Consider the following 8,809-nt stretch of genomic DNA (forward strand, 5'->3'; position numbering starts at 1 on the left):
CACTGGTTCCATTCCCAGTCAGGGCACATGCCTGGGTTGCAGGCCAGGTCCCCAGTGGGGGGCATGTGAGAGGCAACCACGCATTGATGTTTCCCGCTCTTTCTCCCTTCCCCTCTCTCTCTAAAAATAAATAACATCTTTTAAAAAATAGTCTTAATCTCTTTACATCTTTATTTTAAAAAAAAACTTCTTAACCAAAAGTGACTCATGGCATGTAGTCTTATCCTAGAACAGTTATCTTCCTTGACAAAGGTCAATGTTTACCGTAACCAAGCCTGCCTATTGTCTTTTTGCATCTGATGTATCATACCTTTGGAATAAGAGAGTTTTTTCCAGACTTCCTCAAGGTACAATCCACCACCAGAGCAAGAACCCTTATTGTTCTGATTATCACTTTCTTTGCTCATTATCCTGTACCCACCTATACAAAAGTATGCGTCTATTCCTTTTACTTTTTACCCAATCCCAGAGATTTCCCCACTTTGCTTTCTCCCACCTCCCTAATCTACCACCAGTGAATGAATTATTCATTCACTGTAACCCCTTTATGTCTTCCCCTTAAATTCTAATGTACAAAGTAAGTGGTAATACCAACTGCCATTCTATGGAGCATTGCTCAATCCATTGAGATTTTGCTTCCTGGCAATTGTAGTCAGTTTGGTTCAAATAAACTCATAAATTTTTTTACAGGTTTGGATGTTTGTTTTGTTGACAAGTAGTATTATAATAACCCAACTGCAGGACCTAGCAAGGGCTATCGCTCAAGATTCAGCAACACATACCATCTGTTTATGAAAAGCAATCCCTTCTTTTTATGACTTTCTAGGATGTTCTAGGTCAGAGAATTTACAAGAGAGTCTATCCTACTGGGTCTTCACTATCATTATGACAATAGGTTAGAAATAAGGGGAGGCACAGGAGGCAGCTATATTTGCAATAATGAAAGTACCATAGGAAAATTATTACTAGGCTATACATAATTCTGGCATAAAAAGGTATATGTTACTTATGTCAATGGGTGGAAGAAGATGTTAAGAAAATTTTCAAGAATTATGTTCACAAAAGCGCATTTTGTTCCTGTCATCATAAGAAACATCCAAACCCATAGAGAATTTTTACAAGAGTTTATCTGAGCCAAACTGACAACATATACTGGATAGCAAGATCTCAAACGCTCTGGAGAATAAGTTTCTGTTATGCATTTGAAGTTAAGGAGGGAACTGTAAGGACAATTTTAGGAAGGTGGGAGAAACAAGGTGGGGATCCGATAACAGTTTAAGATATTGTGCTCCCTTGAGAGTGCTCCTGCTTTAGGAGGAAGGAGATGAAGAGGCATTTCAAAGGTTTGTTACAGTTTAGATGCACAAAAACAATGGACAGGGTTTGCTCAAGACAAAGATAAGCCTTTTGTAAAAGACAATAAAGTCTTTTACTAAAGACTATTTACATGCCTGGGTGTGGCTATCCATCCTGACCTGTCCAGTTAGAAACTTTGTGATCAGATTACCCTGTGAGGTTACCTTCCATAGAACCCCATTTTTCACCCACATTCCTAATGTTGTATGACTTATGTGAAAACATGCAAAATGATTTTTAGGTTAATAATTCATACACTGATGGCATCATCACTTTCCCTTTGCTGATGCCTAGTAAGTCAAGCAGAAATTGTCTTTGAGGGAACCTAAAGCCCAGCACCAAGTCTGAGGAAGGGAGAAAAAAAACTGTCATTGTTCCTAATCACGGATCCAAACCCTCCAACATGTAAACATTGAAAATGTAAAAAGGGGTCCTATGTAAAGTAACGTAAGTGGGCAGGTCATTGTAGTCATGCCCCAGGCATATAGCTTTTTTGTAAAGGTTTACCTTTGCTTTCAGCAAGCCCTGTCCCCTGTTTCTGTGTATCCAGGTTAACATACCTTTGAAATAAGCCTTAACCATCCTTAAGAGAGCACATAATCTTGTTAGCTTCCTATCATCCAATCCCTGCCTTGCTTTTTCCTCCACCTCCATGTAATCTTCCTTACAGTTTCTTCCTTAATTTCAAATGCATGAAAGAAATTGCAAAACCGTCATTTTTTAAAAAAATCTTGCTCCCTAGTATATGTTGTCAGTTTGGCTCAAATAAACTCATAAACATTCTCTAAAGATTTGGGCCTTTCTTACATGACAAAATAAACTAGTGGCATCTTGACAGTGAGAACATGGGACATTGAGTCAGACAGTAGGTAGAATCTTGGACCTTGGAAAAATCTTCTGGAGCCTAGCTTCTCCTTGCTCTCCCTACCCTCCCACCCCTTTGTGAGACAGTAATCAAGTTTCTAGCCCTGGCCTACTAGTCCATTTGTTACAGTGTCATCCCTGTATGTCCAAGTTGCAGGTTCAATCTCCAGTCAGGGCACATACAAGAATCAAGCAATGAGTGCATAAATAAATGGAACAACAAATCAATATGTCTCCCTCTCCCCTACCCCTTCACCTTCCTCTTTCTAAAAAAATCAATAAATTTTTAAAAAAATAAAATAAAAATAAAAACACAGTGCCCCACTTGCGATCCAGGAATCAGAAAGCCACTGTAGGTAATGCTGCCTCAACAGCCTGCAGTGGCCAGGTAAAAGCATGTGGAGCACTGCCGCAGAAACACCCAACGGCCCGTGGCCGTGCTGGCCAGCAACAGCCAAAGCGGCCAGGAGATGATGGCCCCTGCCTCACTTCCACTTCTCAGATTTCTTGGGTAGGCAGATTATTGATAATCAAAATTTACAACTAGAATCCTATGTGCAAGAAAATCTGGGAAATTGCCCTGTCCGGGTGGCTCAGTTAGTTGGAACATCATCCCATACCCCAAAAGTTTTCAGATTCGATTCCCTGTCAGGGCACATGCCAAGGTTACAGGTTTGATCCCTGGTCTGGGTGCCTATGGGAGGCAACCGATTGATGTTTCTCAAATCGATGTTTCTCTCTCTCCCTTCCTCTCTCTAAAATCAATAAAAACATATCCTCCGGTGAGGTTTAAACAAAAAATCTGGGAAATACAGTTTTTGGGTTTCCAACCTTTGCAGTTTAGGAAAGTATATAAAAAGCAGAGAAAATGACAACAAACTCACAGTTATTAACAACCACACCTAAAACAAAAACAAACTAAGCAAACAGCTAGAACAAAAACAGAACCACAGAAATGGAGAGCACATGGAGAGTTATCAGCAGGAGAGTGGGAGGGGGAGAGAGGGGGGAAAGGTACAGAGAATAAGTAGCATAAATGATAGGTAGAAAATAGACAGGGGGAGGTTAAGAATAGTATAGGAAATGTAGAAACCAAAGTACTTATATGTATGACCCATGGACATGAACTAAAGTGGGGGCCGGGGGGGCGGGGTGTGAGTGGAAGGAGCTGTGCAGGGCAGAGGGGGATAAAGGGGGGAAAATGGGACAACTGTAATAACATAATTAATAAAATATATCATTAAAAAATAAAAAAAGTGAGCCCTAGCTGGTGTAGCTCAGTGGATTGGGCGCGGGCTGCGAACTAAAGTATAGCAGGTTCGATTCCCAGCCAGGGAACATGCCTGGGTTGCAGGCCATGATCCCCAGCAACCGCACATTGATGTTTCTCCCCCTCTCTGTCTCTGTCTCTCTCTTTCTCCCTCCCTTCCCTCTCTAAAAATAAATAAATAAAATCTATTTTAAAAAAAGAGGCAACCAATCGATGTTTCTCTGGCACATCGATGTTTCTCCCCCTTTAAAAATAAATAAATAAATAAATAAATTAAATTAAATAAAAAAAGCAGATAGAATATAGGTCAGCCATATCCATCACAAGTATATATGTATCCATATTTTTTTCCATAGCTACATTTAAACATTTTTTTAGGTAGTAAGTAGAAAGGAAGGGTTCTGAACCAGAAGCAGCACAAGAATGAAGCAAAAGTCTGTTTCAAACTTTCACATTTTATAAACCAATAGGGACATAACAGGGAGCAGAGAACTTTTCATAATGTCACATAAAGAAATTACCAACTATAGCCCTGGCTGGTGTGGCTCAGTGGACTGAGCACTGGCCTGCAAACCAAAAGATTGCTGGTTCAATTACCAACCAGGACACATGCCTGGGTTGCAGGCCAGGTGCCCAGCAGGGGGTACAGGAGAGGCAACCACACATTGATGTTTCTCTCCCTCTCTTTCTCCTTCCCTTCCCCTTTCTCTAAAAATAAATTTAAAAAAAAACAAACTTAAAAAAAAAGACATTACCAACAACTCTCTACCATAACCATCATTTCATAAAAAAAATTACCATTTGTACCACCAAAAATGTGGGAAGGTTATACTCTCAGAATTTAAAAAGTGGATAAATTTAACTTCAATAAAAATACTACCTTGTCCTTTTCTTTCTCAGTCAACACTTTGTTCCAGTGTGGCAGGGCTATGAAACCACTGAAGAAGTACAAGGTCACTGCCCTTACATGGAAGAATCTTAGTTCCTTGGCCAGCCCTGCTTAGGACTTGCTGAATAACCTTGAACAAGTGATGTTACCTCTGGACCTTCCTTTACTGCTACCTGTAATTAGTATCATAAACAAACATTAACATTTAAGAAAGGAGAAGAGTCCTGGCTGGTGTGGCTCAGTGGATTGAATGCCAGACTGTGAACTGAAAGGTCACCCACTGGTTGGATTTGAAGTCAAGGCATATGCCTGGGCTGCAGGCCAGGACCCAGGTTGGGGGCGTGCAAGCGGCAACCAATCACATATCTCTCACACATCAACGTTTTCTCCCTCTCTTTCTCCCTCCCTTCCCCTCTCTCTCTAAAAGTTAAGTATAATCTTTAAAAAAAGAAAGAAAGAAAGAAAGGAGAAAACTGGAAGAAATAGTTTCCTTTTTTTAAAAGATTTTATTTATTTATTTTTAGAAAGGGGAAGGGAGGGGACAAGAGAAGGAAACATCAATGTGGGGTTGCCTCTCACGCACCCCCCCCCCGCCCCGTCCCGCCCCGCCCCACACCACCACCACCACCAGGGACCTGGCCCACAATTAAGGCACATGACCTAACTGGGAATCAAACCTGCAACTCTTCGGTTTGCAGGCCAGCACTCAATCCATTGAGCCACACCAGCCAGAATAGAAGAAATGGTTTCTAAAAGGGATATAGTAAGGAAAAAAAAATGTGAAAGAAGAATAAAGAAAGAAAGAGAGAGGGAGAGAGAGAGAGAGAAAGGGAAAGAAAGAGGGGGGGGAGGGAAAGGAGAGAAGGAAGGGAGGGAGGAAGGGAAAGAGAAAGAGAGAGGAAGGAAGGAAGGAAGGAAGGAAGGAAGGAAGGAAGGAAGGAAGGAAGGAAGGAAGGAAGGAAGGACCGGCCCTGGCTGGTGTAGCTCAGTGGATTGAGCATGGGCCTGCTAAAGCAAAGGGTTGCAGGTTCAATTCCCAGTCAGGGGATGTGCCTGGATTGTGGGCCAGGTCCCTGGTGGGGGGCATGCAGGAGGCAACCACACATTGATGTTTCTCACCCTCTCTTTCTCCTTCCCTTCCCCTCTCTCTAAAAATAAATAAATAAAATCTTTAAAAAAAGGAAGGAAGGAAGGAAGGAAGGAAGGAGGGAAGGTGCTAGCCTGGTAGTTCAGCTAGTTAGAGTGTCAGCCCGATACAAGGATGTGGGTTTGATTCCTGGTCCAGACACATGTAAGAATTGACCGATGAGTGTATAAATAAGTGGAACAACATATCTCTCTCTCCCTATCGCTAAAATCAATAAATTAAAAATTTAAAATAAATAAGAAAGACATTAGATTAGTAGACCTCTTATTTCCCATAGGGTTCTAAAAGTCTATTATTTAACTTTTTTTCCTGGACTCATAATGACTCTTTTGGTGGACTTCAAATTGTATTGCCCTACTTATATCAACTTGTTCCAAGATTTAATAAGGAAAAAGCACACTTTTATATAATAATTTTTCATTGATTTTAGAGAAAGAGAAGAAGGGAGAGAGAGTGCATATGAGAAACATTGATTTATTTGTTCACTTATTTGTGCATCATTGGTTGATTCTTATACGTGCCCTGACTGGGGATTGAACCCACGACCTTGGTGTATCCAGACAATGCTCTCACCAGCGGGGCTGCCCTACCAGGGCAGCACTTCTTTTTTTCATGTTGCACCTTTTGTTCAAAAGTATTCCATTGCTACAAACTGTCAATAAAATACAATCCAAACTATTCATTCTAGCATTCACTGGTCCTACCCCACACTTCTCACAGTTCTCTGCCCACCCCTAAAGTGACTGGCATCATTTGAATAGATGCCCTTATTTCTGTTATTATTTCCCCTATTTCATTCCAACAAATATTCATTGAGCTTATTGAGCAACTTCTATGTGTAAGACTTTCTCTTAGATACTTGCACAAGTTCAAAGACTTGTTAGGCTCAGCCCCTGCTAGAGTGACCATCCATCCTAGGATTCCCAGTATTATCTTAGATTTAGCACTGAAAGTCACCTGTCCTGGGAAACACCTCAGTCCTGGGAAACTGAGACAGTTGACAACCCTAGACCCTGACCATAAGTAATCTTAAGATTCCTTCTGGCCCTGGCTGGCATAGCTCAGTGGATTGAGCATGGGCTGTGAAGCAAAGTGTTGCAGGTTCGATTCCCAGTTGGGGCACATGCCTGGTTGCAGGCCATGGCCCCCAGCAACTGCACATTGATGTTTCTCACTCTCTCTCTCTTTCTCCCTCCCTTACCTCTCTAAAAAGATAAGTAAAAAAAATCTTTAAAAAAAAAGATTCCTTCTGAAAAATAAATTTAAAAGATCTTTTGTTACTCAGAAACTCTGCCCAGATGCATATTCTCTTTCCCAACTTTATTCCAAGGTAATTATTTTGGACCTCCTTAAAAATTAGCATAGTATCAAAGACTATTCCCAAGCAATGACTTTTATGTTTGTGTCACCTCCTCAATTATGAACTCCTGGAAGTAGAAACACCTTTCCAGGACTCTGTAGTGCCTACTAGTATACTTCAGGCTTTGTTTCTTCTTAAAAACTTCTTAAAGTAAAAGATATATGGAAAAAGTTCAGTTGGATGATTGTTTTTACAAAGCTGACAGCACCCAGACCAGCCCAGAGAACACACCCCAGGAGCCCTGATGCCCCTTCCAGTGACAACACCCAGGACTAACCACAATCTAGCTTCATGACACCTAGATTAGTTTTGCCTGTTTTTGACCTTTATAGAAATGAAACCATTCACTGTGTTCTCTTTTGCACCTGGTTTCTTTCACTCAGTTTTGTGAAATTTATCCATATAGTTGCATGTCACTGTATTACATTCACTCTCTTTGTGTCATATTCCATTGTGTGAATATAACATCCATTGTGTGCATGTAACACATTACATTTGTCCACCCTTCTCTTAATGATCATTTGAATTTGAATGTTTCCATTTTGGATCTATTATGAAAACTGCTGAGATGAACATTCTAGGACCTATTTTTGTTTTTGTGTGTGTTTTTTTTAATATATAATCTTGCCCTGGCTGGTGTGACTCAGTGGATTGAGTGCCCACCTGTGAAACAAAGGGTTGCCAGTTGAATTCCCAGTCAGAGTCCATGCCTGGGTTTCAGTCCAGGTCCCCAGTAGGGGGGTGTTGGTGAGAGGCAACCACACATTGATGTTTCTCTCCTCTCTTTCTCCTTCCCTTCCCCCTCTCTAAAAATAAATAAATAAAATATTTAAAAAATATGTAATCTTTATTATATATTTTTTCTTAGTACCTATTTTTTGAAGTATATGTATATACATTCCTGCTGAGTATGTAGGAATGGAATTGTTGGGTCATAGACATATGTTCTGTTTTCGTAAATACTGTTAAATAGTTTTCCAAAGTGATTGCACCAATTTATCAGTTTACACTCCATTAACAGAGTATGAGCCCTGGCTGGGTACCTCATTTGGTTACAGCGTTGCCTAGATACGCCAAGGTTGCAGGTTCCATTTCCTGTCGGGATACATAACAAGAATCAACTAATAAATGCATAAATAAATGGAACAAAGCCATGTTTCTCTCTCTCTCTCTCGGAAAATCAATTGAAAAAAACAAGTAGTGTATGGATACACTATGGATATATTCCATATCCATAGGATACTTAGGATACTCCATGTCTCCTCCCAAGTTTGGCATTTCTCTCTCTCCCTCTTTCCTCCCATTTTATCCCATCCGGAAGGTGTGGAATGGAAGCTCATGCGGCTTTAATTTAGAGTTTCCTGATGACCAAGTCAGTTGCACACCTTTTCATGTGTGAATTGTTCACTGGGATATTCTCTTTTGAGAAGTGCAGTGTAGATGTAAAAACAAACAAACAAACAAACAAACAAACAAACAAACAAACAAACCCTTATTGGGTTGACTCAACTTTTTACCCAAAAGGCCAGGCTCTCATGGTGAGGCTCCAAATATTTAGGTTCAGAGGAGCACAATCCCTTCAAAAACGTCTTTTGTGGTCGGTGTCCTGGGGCCTGCCCCTCCCCTGGACAACACCAACGAGGCAGCAGAGGACGACCTTTATCACTTCTAACCCCCAAACTCGACAGAGTCCCTTCCAGTGGGCGAGGAAAGGCCTTGGGTCTTTCCGCACAGAAGAGCTACTGCACCCAAAGGACTCCCAGAAAGTGCCCTTGGCCTCGTCAGCCCCGACTCGGGGCTCCCCGCAGCGGTATCTGCGAGCGCGGGCTCCGGCCGGCGGGGAGGGAGGCAGGCATCTCTTAAGGCAGAAATGCCAGTCCTGTCCCGAGAGCCACTTGAAGGGCGGTGGGGCCCAGAACCGCT

This window comes from Phyllostomus hastatus, unplaced genomic scaffold, assembly GCF_019186645.2.
Source record: "Phyllostomus hastatus isolate PE091 unplaced genomic scaffold, TTU_PhHast_1.1 phas_contig_308, whole genome shotgun sequence".
Lineage (NCBI taxonomy): Eukaryota > Metazoa > Chordata > Mammalia > Chiroptera > Phyllostomidae > Phyllostomus > Phyllostomus hastatus.